The sequence below is a fragment of the Pyxicephalus adspersus genome, chromosome 2 (assembly GCF_032062135.1).
Source record: "Pyxicephalus adspersus chromosome 2, UCB_Pads_2.0, whole genome shotgun sequence".
NCBI lineage: Eukaryota > Metazoa > Chordata > Amphibia > Anura > Pyxicephalidae > Pyxicephalus > Pyxicephalus adspersus.
Window position 1 is genome coordinate 28249081 of NC_092859.1, and position 16561 is coordinate 28265641.

The window sequence follows — 16561 nt, forward strand, 5'->3', positions numbered from 1 at the left end:
CCCATCATAAGTAAATCAAAAACACATTGTTTTTTATTTTTAACCTATAAAAAAGGGAAGAGGGATTATGCAGACTGAGATTTTTTCCCCTCTTTTAAGTAAACATTTAAAAAATAACACACCATGGATGTATGTATTCACTTTATTTGATTGGCATTAAGCTTCAGTTTAAGTGACACCATAATGTTTTCTGACAATCTAGAACGGTGACATTCTTCCCACTGGCCAGCAATGTAAGAGCCATTCTGCCTATTGACCACCCATTAATGTACTGTGATCAGTGGATATAAAAAAAGGTCAAGAAAGGTTAAACTAGAGTGTCACTGAAAAATGTACCCCAAATATTGAAAACTTTAATACCTATTGACCCTTTCTAACCCTCTTACCCACTTATTTGCTAGAAAAAAAGAAGTTCAGCTAATGAAACATCTTACAGACAGAATTTATGATAGTTCTGAAAAATTTGCAGAAATTTGGGCCCCTTAGGACTCATATCTTTTGTCTGCCACTAATATGTTCCAGCATATAACTACTAATCTTCAGTTAGGCCCTGGTAATATATCTCCTTCCATTACTTTCTTGGGACTAACACCAAAGACTTCATTTAATTAATTACTATATTTTTGCCTTCCACTCTACATCCTCCTTGTACCCTCTCCCTTTCCCCCTCTCTTCCATTTTCTTCATGTTTAGACAATTGTATCTCTAGATATGTTTACTGCTGTTTATATAGTAAGTTTATTGAAAGGATGTCTCTGTTTTTTACTACCTCTTAACCAGAGAGATTACATTGTGTTATTCTACTTTCTACTGAAATCTGTGATAAACTGCTTTTTAACTTGTTAAAGTATTACTTTGTATGTATTGGCTACCTTCTTATATTTGTTGATACTTTTTGTTTATTATTTGAAAAAACTCCATTAAAATTACAATTTTTCCACAAAAAAAAAATGTATTACGTAATATTTCCTCTATTTACTCTCTCTAGGTCAAGTTTCATCTGGAAGTAGAAAAGTTTTGAGCTCCTGGTTGTTGGGATATTTGGCCATCCTCCTGCAGTGTGCCACCTGTGCCCTCCTTGTTTATGCCCTCATTTTTGGTGGGGGTGACGTGGTTGTCAGTGGATGCCAAAAAATCGGCTTTTATAAGTACTGCCTGTACAACAAAACTCTTGGGGACTGTGAATGTTTTTCAGAGATTAATGATCTGAGTTTGGCTGGGGGAACCAGCAAACATGGATTAGTCTTGGCCATTATCTTGACCTACTCTTCATTGGTCATCATTATGGTGAATATCCTGACAATGTTTTTTGCTCAGTGTTTTAAAGAAGGAAGGCTCTGGAAATTTGCCCTGGGACTCAATTGTCTTAGCCTGGTTGTACTCAGCCTTGGAATGATCATTTTTATTTCTGTAAATTGGGATCTGTTTGATATCTCGCAAGTGACCCCTGGATTCCTGGCTGTGCTGGTGGCATTGGGTGGCATGTCTCTACTCTGCTGGATCATACGACACAACATCAGCCTCGCCAGTCAGATGTTAAGAGAAGTGGATCTTTTTCTCTTGTAAAGTTTTAACGTCTTTTTACTTTATGACTGGCTACTAATTTGCACAGCCTTAACCACTACATATAACCACTGGAACCTGACATATATTAAATATTTCTAAGCTTTCAAAGTGTGCCTAAACCCATCTGTGCCCACCTTGGAGAGACTCGCTACATCTGTCTTGGTGACAAGTGTTACTGAGGGCAAATCTTCGCAATGGACATGCAGAGTGAAAAAACCCTGAGAAAGATTCCAATCTTTCCAAAAGAAAATTTGTCTGACTTTTTCCTTGGGGTTAAAATAAATATTTTTGCATGGGCTTCTAAATACTGGGTTCTTTGTTTACTTTATATTTGTATTGATCATATAAAATTTAAATATGCACTGTTTTCACTTTACATTAAACACACTTATGAAATAATATGTCTGAGTAATATTTCTGAGTTAATGTCTCTTTCTGTACCGTGTCTGTGCAGGCCAGTGATCTGATGAAAGGGTGAGGGAATATTCAAGTAACAGGATAGAAGGTAGAAACACAGATCCATAGAGAATGTATGAAGCAGAAATAGGGATACATGTACTGAAAGTCTTCAGGTACAGCTTCCTCTCCAGCAAGGAGAACGATGAGCACTGAATCTCCTGAGACTGGCAGTCAGAAGCAGCAGTGCCTTACATCTCACAATACAAAAATACATCTATGAGGCTGTAGATACAAGACACAAAAGCACTGTTACCGTACGTAAGGTATTTAAAAATAAGATAAAGAAAAACCTTTCCTGGTATTTCTTGATAGCAAATAAACTATTTCAAAATTTAGGCTTTGCACATACCGGTACATGGGATGATTCTCGACTGATACAAACAAATGCATACAAGCTACAACGGATAGGATGATATTGCCTGTATTGACATTTATACTAAGAATTCTGGTTATATGGTTGGGTACAGGGAATTGGTAAATTTACAGGGTTAGGCTGCTGCGCAGTCCCTTGTTACCCACATCTGTAATTATGAGTTGGGTGTTGCATTGATCTGATGTCATAAAATTGCAGCTTTGCAGTCACTGTGAAGCCAAATGTGTATCGTACTTCTCAGCTTGATGACAATGCCTATTTTTCAGTCTCTCTATGTTTCTTTGAACAACTAAAATCTAACATTTGTACAAGGCTTACAATTTACCTATTCATTCATTCATTTGGTCTAATAAATATACCAAAGTTGTTTTGTTATATCTGTCCAAAAATAGAAAATTCCAGTTGGTTGTGGCAGAAATTATTCCCATCTACAGAACCCCTCTCTGTTATGTTCTGGGTGATAAGAGGATGTGGTAGTTTTCTGTACTCCTGTCCTAGGGTGACAATGCTGCTTCTGGGTGAAAAACTGCTGCCAACACAGCGCCTCTATCTGAAGGGTGCCTGGAAAGAGCACTGAAGATTAAAGAGTAGAAGATAGAGGGGGACTACAGGGGACATATAAGCATCAGATGGCTGTCACCCAAGACAAGCATTATGCTTGTCTCAGGTTAAAATCTCATATGTGTACAATGGTTCCCTGAGGTTATCTATTAATCTGCAGCAGCCAAGCCGCCACAATGGTGCAATCAGTGACAATCATCTGACCTCTATCTGGTGTCTGTATGGGGCTTTAGAATGAGGACAGACAAGAGGCACTAACTACGGTAAGTCAGTTGAATTAATGTGGGAACAATGGAGATGGAAGTGTAACCACTCTAGAAAAGGTAGTGTAATATTCACTCAATTACCATGTAAGAATGAACGAATAGAGTCTCAATATCAAGAATAATTCCTTCACTTCATGTAAGGACTGGTAAGCTGAATAGTAAAAATTAACTTGTTTTTATATTTAGATACACTTTCAGGTATCTGCTTAGCTTCTTCCTTTTTTTTCCATGCCCAAAACTTCAGTTTGTTTCATTCTACTACATAACTATCTATTTATATAAAATTGGAGTGTGTGTGTATGTGTGTTCCAGCATCCCTCAAAAACGCATGGGGACATTTCAACCAAACTTGTCATACATTTGACTGAGACTTGTGAGTGCACCTGTCATCTTTGTACAGCACTGTGCTATATGTCAGAGCTACATTTGGATGAAACGCATGGAGACATTTCAACCAAACTTGCTATGTTCCACCATCACTAGAAAACGCATCAACACATTTCAACCAAACTTGCTAGACATGACTGACACTCATGTGAGTGCACGCTGATCTTTGTACAGCGCTGTGCTATATGTCAGAGCTATATTTAGATGTATCTATGTGTGTATCTATATATAAAAAATCTGATGTATGTATGTGTGTGTGTGTGTATGTTAAACCATCACTCGAAAACGCATGGAGACATTTCAATCAAACTTGCCATACATATGACTGAGGCTCATGTGAGTGCACCAGTCTTTTTTGTACAGCACTGTGCTATATGTCAGAGCTATATTTAGATGAGGGGTATGTCATCACTAGGAAACGCATCAAGACATTTCAACCAAACTTGCTATGTTCCACCATCACTAGGAAACGCATCGAGACATTTAAACCAAACTTGATTGAAATATGACTCGGACTCATGTGAGTGCACCGCTCATCTTTGTACAGCGCTGCGGTATATGTCAGAGGTAATTTTCATGTATGTATGTATGTGTGTATGTATTGCTCAGTGACAGTGCTTATATTTTTTCATACTTTTTTTGGACTTTCGGGCAATTGGCCGAGTGCAATCAAAGGCAAAAAAAATTACACAACACCATAGACAGGAAAATCGCTATAGTTTTATTTGATTCTTTTTCATGTATAATATAAGATTGCAATAAATAAATACCCGGGCAATGCCGGGTAATCAGCTAGTATATATATATATATATATAAATATATATATAGATCTATATTCATTGTCTGATTTTCAACAGTGGCCCACCTATCTATTTAAAGTACTGCATATCCAATCCAAACATTTTTGCTTTTTGTTTCATTTTGCATAGAACACAGAAGGGTGTTTAGTTTTGCTCACTTCATTGGGTGAGTTCCCAGTGCTCTTGTTTACCTTCCGCCAGTTCTTGGATCTGTGGACTTTGGCAGCTAAGGAAATCATGTGATTTAGAGAAAACAGAGAGCATTAGCCTGCTCGTGCACGTGCACATTCTACTACTTAAAAATGTGTATTATATTGATATTGGTAAGGTTGGCTTCTCAGGAAGACCATTGCTTCCACATAGACATAGTTCATTTGGAACAAACGTCCTTATTATTTTGAAAGCTGTGACTACTTCTCAAAGAACATTTTGTTTAGCTGATTAAAACTGAAACTTCGGTTGAGTTACAATGTTGTACATGTTTTACAAGAAATCCCCACTTAGACTGTGACGCAGCAGGTAGACCTCAGTTCTCAGATCTGCAGATCCCAGTGGAATTGATTTTACCAAAGCAAATGTAAACTCTTTTACAGAAACCTTACCTGTGACACACTTATCAGTGACTTTTAGGAGCTTTCATTAAAAATAAAAATTGCAAATGCTGTTTTAGCAGTCACATGACTTGTATGTTCTCTTCCTGGGGTTCTAGGTAGAGAATGTCAGCTGTATTAGGCACCTTCAGACCTTGCTGCACATAGGTTATGGTGTAACAAAGGAATAACTGATGTCTCTGCACACTACTTACCTACAGCACTGGGAAAGGTCACCCAAACTCTTCAGGTGATCCAGTAAACATGATTATCTGAAGCCCAGGTGAGCCAGGAGACATGGCTGCCTATTAGGTCACATTGGGCTAAAAACAATGCAATAAAGGCCAGCTAGTGGATAGTGTTGTCTCCCAGGAAACAGAAGGATCTGGCAGGATTAACACATATTTAAAGCTACAGATCACCCACACAGTTAAAAACAATAACTTTTATATGCCTTTTCTAAAATAATAAAGGGAACATGTTAGGCCAGGGTTTATAACCTAATAACTTCTATGTCATTCTCATAAATTAAGTGTACTTTTTCTTGCATGGATACTTTATTCTGTAAAAGGATCGGTCACCCTGAGCCTATTTTATTTTGTTTTGTCTGTAACAGAAGGCTTGGGGTGATCCCTTTGGATAATATCTAATACATGATCATGTGTTGAAATTGAAAGCAATTCTCCTTGTTTACTAATATATACCTTGCAAAGTGAAGAGCTTCTACTTTTTTGTATTTTTTTAGGGAGAGGGGTGACAGGGTTCAGATATAGATGATCTTCACCTCTACACTGCTAAATGGTCTGAGTTTGAAATTTCCAGGTGTGTCAGATTTCTTAGACCCCCTGCCAAGCTATAGAGTCCCTTCTGCCACCCCCAATGTCAGTACTGTGTCTGGCAGTGCAGAAGGAACCACAGAGTGCAGAAAGTTAACTGCTCCTCACTGCAAGGGTTAAATGCTTAGTTCTAGAAGGGGGGTAAATAACAAGTTTACATGTCATACCCCATGATCATTGTTAGTCTTTACATACACTATAAGACCTTCTGGGGAGGGTTCAGTTAGCCGATGTTTCGTTCATATCAGATCTACCTTATACTGACAGATACCACTTGCACAGTACTAAGCAGAAAGCAATCCTAATAAGCAGTTAAACCACTTCCATGTACAAAAATAACCTACAAATCATGCATAGAAAGAAGGTTTTTAAAACCTGATGACATATTGTGATTATTTACATTAATCTTTTTTCTGTGCTTTATGCAAAAAGTTTAAAAAATTTGATTGTTTTGCTGCTAAGACGCAGCAGGTGGACCTTAGAGTTCTCAGATCAGCAGATCCCAGTGGAATTAATTTTACCAAAGCAAATGTAAACCCTTTTACAAAAACCTTACCCGTGACACGCTTATCAGTGACTTTTAGGAGCTTTCATTAAAAAAAGATTACAAATAAAAATTACAAATGCAGTTTTAGCAGTCACATGACCTAATGTCAGCTGCATTAGGCGCCTTCAGACTTTGGTGCACATAGTTTTTGGTGTAACAAAGGAATAACTGATGTCTCTGCACACTACTTCCCTACAGCACTGGGAAAGGTCACCCAAACTCTGCAGGTGATCGAGCAAGCGTGGTTAATAAAGGGAAACATGTTAGGCAAGGGTTTTGGAGACTACAAACACTACAACATGTGTGAGCACTTTACTTTTATAAAGAAAGTTCTGACTACATTCCTTTAAACAGAGATATATACATTGTACTTCTTATCAGTATACAAAACTGGATACAGTCCAAATAAAAATCTTAATTAATAGGCTAGCAATCAAAAAAAGCTTTTGCTGCAATATTAACCTTTAGATTGGAGCTGTCTAATGCAGTAATTCCTTTCACCCCTTAATGTTCTTAGTTCCAGGTTAAATGACAGACAGAATCACTAAACCCAACCTTCTCTAAGACCAGGCTGTCATGGATCTGCCCCTTGGTTGGCATCATCCTACAGCCTGGGCTTAGAGTATGCATTGTATGGCACTCAGTGATCAATGTTCAGTGCAGTGGTAAAACTCACCCAGCATTAAATGCAAAGGGCATCAGGGAGGTTGAATGTTGGGGTTTTGTTTTTAAAGACTTTCTGATTATACACATAATTTTCCAGGATCAGGGGGTAAGTGGGGACCATATAGACAATCTGTTCACATTTCTGCTTATAATTCAGAGGACTTCTTATCCTCTTCTACAATTATTCATTAGTTATAGTGGAATAGAATTTGTCTCCATATCTTTCCCAATTAACCAAGCACAAATGGGCAGCAGCAAAATATTACAAAGGCAGAGCATACTGCATGTTACTCTTCTTTTTTATTTAGGGTTTTAGACAGCCATGGGTGCCCGGGTCTATCCGGCCTAAAATAAACTGTCATGATACAAGACTGGGTTCTGAAAATATGATTTCCCTGGGGGACCTGGATGCTCTTTGGATTCTTCTCTGTTTAAACCTTTGGATGGTACAACTTCCAGGTATAGAGGGGTATGTGACTTCCCACTCTCCTACTTAGGGGTGCCACATTTCCTAGAAATAAATATTGGCTGGTGACTGTGACCTGATGGATCGGCTTAAACAAATATATTATCAATGTAAGTATTACACAAAATAGTAAACAGGCTTATTACAATCAGCCTTCCATCTCAATGAGAGGTGACAGCTGATCACTGCTCTTTTTAGCCAATTCCTGTGGCAGTGTGACTGGTGCAAAGCAGTAAAGTTGTATGTTACATGACAGAGAAATTCTTCCCAGGTAGTCTCAGGGATGGGACCAGGGGTGTAGTAGCGTAGGCACGCCTGGGAACGCCCTGCCCACTCTTTATTCAGGAATTGGCACATGTGCTCACTCTTATTTTGCAAAGAAATTCTTCAGTGGTCCATGACTCTGGCCGCCCCCCCCCCCCCCCCGGGTCAGGAGAGGGGGGAGGGCGCACCAGCCAGAGCCGCGCACCATGTCCCGTATATGGAATTGCAGGCTCAGGTCGGTGGGTGGGTTGTCTCTCTGAACACAACTCGCCCACTCTCCTATCATAGGCTCAGACCTGCGAAGGGAGAGTGGGTGGATTCTGGTATCATGACGTCACTCTTGGGGAAGTTTCTTCCCCTTTCACTTCTGCTGGTCCTATAGTCCAATTCCACATATTTAGAAAGGCAAACAAACCTGGGGCTTGTTCAAAAAGTAGCTCAAAGTTCTGCTAAAAAAAATTCATGGGGTAGTGGATATCAATGGGGGCTTTTTGTTATAAATAGGCACTTAGTTTACTTAATTAATATATATATAAAGGGTTTCCATCTGCCCTCAGTTTGGGTAGGACTTGTGTATGGGCACAACTACAAAACACAAATCTTTTGGAGGACTTACATTACTGTTGCAACTGTAACACCCTTGGAATATTAAACACTTTCCAATCTCCTAGGGGAGTGGTGGCGAATCTATGGCACACGTGCCAGAGGGGGCACTCAGAGCCCTCTCTGTGGAACGTGCTCCCCTCCTTGCTGGCCTCCCATTGGCTGTGCTATTTTCCCTCTGTCAGCCCTGCTGGCTGGAATTTCCCTTCTCCAGAGTCATCAGGTAACCCTCAAAATACCAGGTTGTGGGAAGGAGAGGCAGCTGATGTGTATTGAAGCTGATGAGTCTTGATCCAGAATTGAAAGGCTGAAAGTAAAGAGGGAGAGGGGAAATTGAGGGAGGGGGTAGTGGGGATCTTGTATTGCTTTGTCCTAGAAAAGGACTGAAAAGCTGAGGACACTAAACAGAGCTACACAGCCCAGGCACAGGAGTACCAGTCTGCTATATATACCCAGTCAGGACCAGGTGAATGCAAAGCTTATGGTAAAAGGTAAGTGCCTGTTGAATGTAATAGCTCTTTGGAAATCCGTGAAGGTTCTAAATTTTTTTTTTTTTTTAAAGTTTAAATGAAATCTTTATTAGTAAGGCACATTCAAAAAACTTTTTCAAAAACATTCAACAAAACATCATCTGGGACTATAATCGGTAAAAAATAAAAACTTCTCAATGGTATTGAATTTAACCTTGCGCTATTGCGTAAAAACTTCTCAATGGTATTGAATTTAACCTTGCGCTATTGCGTTGACATGCATGTATTTTAACCAGATTCAACCTTCATCTGGTGGCATCAGTTGCAGACTATGGATCAAAGAGTTAGAACACAAAGAGTAGCCCATTACATTGTACCTATGGGCCCTCAGACATCCACTGATGCTGAACATACAGAAAAATGCAATTAGCAAACACAATACCTTTACAAAACAGCTAAAGTTTGCTGCAAGTGTTGGCTACAGCAACTTTATCCTGAATTTTTTAACTCCCAGAGACAAACAAAAAAAAAAAACAAGGCCATAGAGAAGGGTAGAGAACTATGCAGTGTAGGACTGGATGGAGTGGCAACCTTAACAAAAAGGGCAGAAGAGGACTCTTCGGCATTCACCCAACCTAAAACAACGGCTTTAAGACCAACTAAATCTAAAACTGAATAAGAACAATTAGGTGAGGAATGAATTTAAATACAGTATAGAAATGGTTGCAAGAAGACCAGTCTGGGTTTGACGAAATGTGTCAGGTATCCAAATAAAGAATGAGAAAACAATGTATGAAATATACAACTCCATATTTACAAATAACATGAAAAATACACAAGCATGTGTAAATCAGTGTTAAAGCTTGATGAAGAGCAAAGACTTCTCAAAATTGTTTATTTTTTATTGCTCCCCTGAAACAATACACTGGGGAACATTTATCAAATGTTGAAAATGATTATTGACAATATTGCCCATAATTTTGTCATTTTTATCAACCCTCGGTTTATTGCCATATTGGAACAAATCGAGGCATTTGTCATTTTTTCAATAAACAAGGAAAAAAATTCAATTCTCCGCTAAAGGCCATGACCTAAAATGGAGATCAGTGGTGTTCCTGTCAACTTTTTTTTTGACACCTTTGGAAAGTGGTTATAAGTTACATGACTTAAGTAAATAGAACTTTCATTTGCCTTTTTAGAGATAACATGGTATCTCTATTCTCCATTTTTACAAGTCTAACTTTACTGAAGTTTACGTTTTGTTAAATATTCCTCAATTTTCTATGTTGTATGTACAAATTACTTATGAACACGCTACATGACCAGTCGTCTTGGCCAAATGTAGACTCATTTCAATGAGTGATCTAAAACTTAACCTTATTCAACTTTGGGTTTTGTCTTGCAAAGTAATTGCACATATCTTGTCAAGTAATCTTGTAATGCGTAATAGAAAAATATTATACTCTTCGCAAAAAGAAACTGAAAATATAAAAAGGTTACTGAGCATCCGTTTTTTAACAACTATTGTGAGCATTTCACCACCCCCTGATCAACAACTATATTGTGTTCCTATTATGTATAGGTGACTCTTAAACAATTTACATTGATCACCTGAAAACTGACCCACCTTCCTAAATTCCTTACCCACCGATTTGCCATTAGTGCATCCTGCTACTGCGCCAGGTAAATGGTGGAATGCCCTATAGTGGGAAAGCAGGCTGGCAGAGGCAGGGTAAGTACTTGGTGCCAGATACCACAGGACACATCATGGAGTCCATAGGTCAAAGTGGATTAAGCAGCAGCACAAGAGGACCTTAACAATAGGCAGGTGGTTGAAATGTTATGGCTAACCGGTATAAAATGGCACAAATCCCAGAGAACTAAAACCTTGTACCGTGGGGGTGATAAAAGCCAATAATAACAATTAAAAAAAAAAAAAAACGAATGCTAAGTTTTCAATTCAATTTTTTGGGCCTCTGACATTCTGACCTATATCTTCCGGTAAAGGGGTTGATGATCGGGACTGGGTTTGGAGAGGGGAACCCAGTGATTCGTTAGTACTGTGCCCCGTGGGGGGCAGACGCTCAAATGTGGGATGGGACGTGAATCTGGTCTGACTAGACTGAGGGGCTTGATAGTAGAAGGCAGAATGGGGATGAACAGGGGCATAAGTGTAGGGGGATGACTGGTTAGAGAGAATGGCAAAGCTATTTGTAGAGGTCTGTGGGGAAGAAAGAGGTTGGGGGAAGTTAGAAGTTTGGGTTGTGTAGAAAATGGATGGATATTGGGCTGTGCTAGGTGTGAAGGATTCACTGTGGCCAAAGTAACCGTGGAGCCTCCCAAAGATCCCTTAACAAAGACATATCTGCCATCTGGGCAACTTTTTAGTTCCTGGAGCCTCCATGTAATAGAGGATGCTATCAAAATACTCACACCTTTAGATTTAGATACAGCAGAACAACTATGGTATACTATCGGGTACCTCCTATCACCCAGTCTCGGGACTCTGTCCGCCCGAAAGTGGGTTTCCTGTAAAAAGGCCACTTGTGCCTTTAGCCTATGTAGTTCTGCCAGAATGGATGAGCGCTTTTCTAGGACATTCAGCCCCTTAACATTATACGTGACAACATTAATCTTACCCATTATGGCTAGATACAGCTGACAAAAAACAACAAAAACAAACAACAAATAACAGAAACAAACAACAAATAACAGTAAGCGCAGATCAGCTGCGCAAAGTCCCTTGGAGGGGGAGGCTCAGGTGGTCAGGACGAGGCCCTCACCATCCGGGCCAGGCCTATCATTATATGCCAATAAGATAAATGTTGGATGAGAAAGCAAATGTGAGCAGTACGGGGGAGGGTACGGGTAAACATCCACATTCTCCAAAAACAGATCATTATCAAATATAGCTGCAACTAATACAGTGACAAAAATAGACAGTGTAGAACAAAAATCTTACAAACTGTAATTCTTCATGGGCAAATATTCTAAACACACCAGGGAAAGGAACAGCCAATCGTTCCGGAAACCCCCTGGTGGCGTAGTCTACAGTCCCGAAGGGGTCTACGAAGTGTCAGGGTTTGGGTGAAAACTGGACTGTCTCTTTACTTGCTGCCTGTTAGGGTCCGCTGGAGGGGTTAAGAACGTGGGGAGCGTAGGCCAATCAGGAAGATCCACATGAGGAAGCTCAAATGTCGTCAAGAAAGTGACTAGGTCCCCCAGTTCACGAAAGGTGGAAGATTTGTTTCCTTTGTGAGCGAAGAGTTGAAACGGAAAACCCCATCTGTATTTGATGTTATTGTCCTTCAGCAGCCGCAAAAGCGGTTTTAGTGCTCTACCTAGCGCCAGGGTATTACGGGAGAGATCTGTTAGAAGCATAATGGGCCGGTTGTTGAAGGTGAATTCGTCCTGGGATCTGGCTTCCTGCATAATACGCTCTTTAAGTTGGAAAGAATGGATTCGGCAATTCACGTCTCGTGGTCTATCTGGATCCGGGTTCTTTAGGCCCAAAGTTCTATGGATGCGGTCAATTTCTATGGCATCATCTCTCGGCCTCTGTAGGAGCTCATTAAACAGGGTCGTTGCCGCTGCATGAAGGTCTGTTGATTCAATCGTTTCCCAGGTCCCCGGTGTAGTGTCCCCGGATTCTTATATTATTACAACGGCTCCGGTTCTCCAAATCATCCTGATGGTACAAGAGTTGTTGCAATATCCTGGAGTGCTCATTAAGGATGTGGGCATGAGATTGAACATGACCACGTAGGTCTGCCGTTGTGCGTTCAACATCTTTTTTTTTCGAGCCAATGTCTGATCTGAGAGATGATATTTCCGAGCGTAGAGAAGTTTGGATGCGCTCAAGGTAAGTTTCAAAGTCCGCCTTAGTGGGCAGAGACTTCAGGTAAGCATCTCTATCCCAGACTTCCGTGGGGTCCATGGATATCTGTGAGGGGCTCATCAGGCTGGAGGGACTCCTAGCTTCACCCAATAATGTGGGAAAATTAGAAGCAGAATCCTACTGGATAAAGCCAGGGGAGTCCATTCCGGGCTCAGAGGACTGTGCAGGATTAAGCCTTGTGTTCGGGCCCCCTCCTCCTGAACCAGGAGTTTTGGAGCGGCCAAAGAATGTTCCAATTTCCCTTTTTTGGGATGATTGACTATGTGGCTTCCCCTTACCCATGTTGCAGAGAAGGGAAAAACGTGTGCAGAGGGTTGCAATAGAGAATGCAGTGTTTGAAGGTTAAGCAGGTATAATATCCCGAAATATTAGCGTATTGTACATCCAAATGTAGGGCCCAGCAATGGTGGGGCCTCACATCCCGTGAAATTAGCTGCACATAATGGAGATGACTTCAAAATCCCTTGAACTGGGGGATCAGTAATGCAGTGGAGGGATCAACAAACAGATGAGGCCATATAAGGAGCAGGTATTCCCGTACAAGATGCTATGCGGCCTAAATGGCCAGCAAGTTCCCAAGTAAGTGCTTGTCAAACAAAGTCCTCCAACAAAAATAAAAATATGCTGCTCCACAGATGCAGGAGGGTTGATTAGAAAATATTATGATGTCAACTAAACTTAGTTCTCCTTCTCTGGCTGGGATGGCTCTAGATGCTGAAGTTGCACAGTATGGGATACCATGTGGCCAACATGGCCGCCCTGTAATGAAAAAGCTAGGCCTCCAAACTGTGTGCAAAAGATTTTGTATATTAGGCACAATTCCTCAGTGCACATAGATATTAATCAACAAATGCTGTGTAATTATGAAACAGGCACAAATCCCCTTCTCTCGCTCAGATGAATGTGGATGCAGATGCACTTTGCACAAGGAACCATGTGGCCAAGATGGCCGATTTCACTTTCAAAAGCAGGCGTAGGAACAGCCTCTTCCACAAATATAGTATGCAAACTATGTAGCAAGGCAGTACAGGGCAGTATATAATGTGGAATATACCCAAGTCCCTTCTACTTGTTAGGATGGAAGTGGATGTAGATTTTCAGCTGGGTAGGGGGCCGCGTGCGTAAAATGGCCGCCTGATGTCACTGGTAACAAGATATCTCCGGAGGCCTCAGGAGTAATAAGCTTTGAAGGAGGAAGAATAAATCCTGCTAACCCTGAAAAACCGGGCTCCTGTCTCAACAAGGGCTGGTAGCATGAGCCGCCTAGCCCGCTCTTGGGGATATCAGCTGCCACTGGGGTATGAAGGATCCCCTGCACTGTGGGGAGCGGCGTCTCCGCTCTCTCTGCCCGCCCGCAATCAACTCACCGCAGGCTTCTCCGGTGTTTTTAGTGTCTGAGAGGCTGTGATGCGTACGGCTCGCGATAAAAATCCTCGGGCTGGAACGGAGCTCTGCAGTGTTGGGGCCGTTCCCGGTGACTCCTCCCCCGGAAGTCCGAAGGTTCTAAATTTAATGTAAAAACCGTCAACCAGTTAGCGGAGACATTTTTATATATATAGCTAATTAAAGAAATGCAGAAGAACTGATTTTTAAACAAATCATTTTAACTTTTAACAAAAATTAGTAGCTGGGTTATAAAGCAGCAGTTCTGTGGTTATAGTGATACTTAAGAAAAAAACAAAACACTCGCTGCACATTTATAAAGTGCTTGTCACACTGGTGTGTTGTGTTTTTTTCCAGAAACACAATGAATAGCACTTATGTTGTTGTGCTGGGTTGCCATTCTTTGTAAATCCCCCCTGCAAACAAAGCTTTGAGATGTGCTACTGGAAACCCTGTAACTGTGTGTTGCTGTCCACAGTGCTTAAAAAAAATGTGTGCAATGTGCTGCATTGGCATGCATTTGGTAAATTTTGGTAAAACTCCCTGCAGCCCTCTAATGTGAGCGAGCCATTGTTTGATTTACCCAGAAATGTCTGCACTGATTAGACTGATAAAAGTAAATTGAAATATTTAAAGTGTATGCCCAGGCAATAAATATTTTTATACAGGGAAAGGTTAAACCCCTATGAGGTTATTTATTATTTTTAATATTATTATCTTTTTTTTTTTTTTTTTGCTCTCTGCACCCTGCTTGGAAGATGTTGATCATTTTTTGTCTTAATGACCATGTCTTAGTTAACAAAATAAATTGTGGTAATTCTGCACTGTGGTGATGGCATCTAGGCTTGATGTCTTTATGAGGGTATTGGACAAAATTCTGCAGGAAAAGTCCATCACGGGTTACTAGGACGGAGAGCTCAGGCTGTGACCCGGCCCCTCGATCAGGTTGGTACTCATTACTGGTGTTGAGTTATGGATTGGTTTTGTCATAGAGAGCGATTGCTGTACATTACATGAATGACATCCACACTTATTAACATCTGTTCTGTGCATTCAGTACACGAAAGGTTACAATGTCATTGCATAGCAGCAGGTTTGCATTTACCTGACATCACATGACCCGTGTAATTCTAGGTGTGCTGGGATAGGTTGGTGTGCAGGGTTCAGCTCTCTATGGCCTGTGTGTGTGCTATATGAGAGGACAGGACAGACATGGCACTCATTGTACTGGGATGGTCAGCAGGAACTTTGTATTGGCTGCTGTCCATGGAAACCAACCTGGGCTCCCTCTAATGGGAAAATGAGAGCTCTTGTGGATGATCGAGGCCTGCAAGCCACCTGTGGGAAATGTGCGCTACACCTCCACTTCATCCTATTTATGCGAATTCCCCAAGAAGTAGGACCAATGTATGTACAACGGAGGTGAATCAAAGGTAGGAAATGCACTCAGATGCCAAAAGCTGGTGGTCAGTGGAACATTGCTCCCTTGTGCTGGTGGTCAGCAAATTCAAAAAGACAGCTGACAGCTGACAATCACTGCTGTAGATTTTTGACTCAGGGAATATCCTTTTTTTTAGTTTTAACTAATAGTGTTAGCTATTTTTGGTAATGGAAATTGAATGGAATGGAATTTTTTTTAATTTTGTGTTTTTGTAGACTCCAAGTCTTGAACACCCAAAAATGAATACAGCACAAAAGCAAAAACAGATAGTGGAAGATCAGTCCAAGAGGCCTGGACAGAGTCATTTGGAGTGATTAAACGCAATTGGAAAGCGTTAAATGAGGCCCGTAGTAGGGAACCAGGCGTAGGGCCTGCATGACAGGGTGTGAGGGCAGCCCATAGGTGTTAAAACGGTTAATTAGGGGGGGGAGAGGTTTGGGTGAGGTGGGGTTAGCTAGGGGTAGGGTTGGAAGTGAAGGGGCTGGGAATAAAGGAGGGGTTAAAAAGGGAGTTAATCAAAAATTAGGGACAGTTTTTTTTGCGGGAAGAAAATTTGTTAGGTAGGGTATTTACATCATGGAGTCTTGATGCAGCAGCCTAGGGCTGCGGCGGCCTTACAGGATGGAGCATGGCTGCAGGATGGGGTGGCCAGGGTGCTTGGGGGGGCTGCTAGTGGGCCCCCTTCAGTTAGGTTTGGCTACGACCTAGGAGGCATAGGCCTCCAGTGCACCTGAGCCCTGTACCCTTTGCCATGCTGGGAGCCTCAGGAGGGACCCTCCTAACTTGCCTGCTGGGCTCAGCTTGGCCCAAGCTGGGCAGAGGTTAGGGAGGAATCCCTTTTAATGGCAGAGCTCTGGGGCGGGGGATGCGGCTGCCAGGGAGCTCAGCCCCCATTCTCCCACAGGTGAGGCCTTGAAGGGGGAGGCCTCACTTGAAGCCAGGACCTCATGTACTGCAGGGCCTGATGGAAGTGTGGGACAGCCG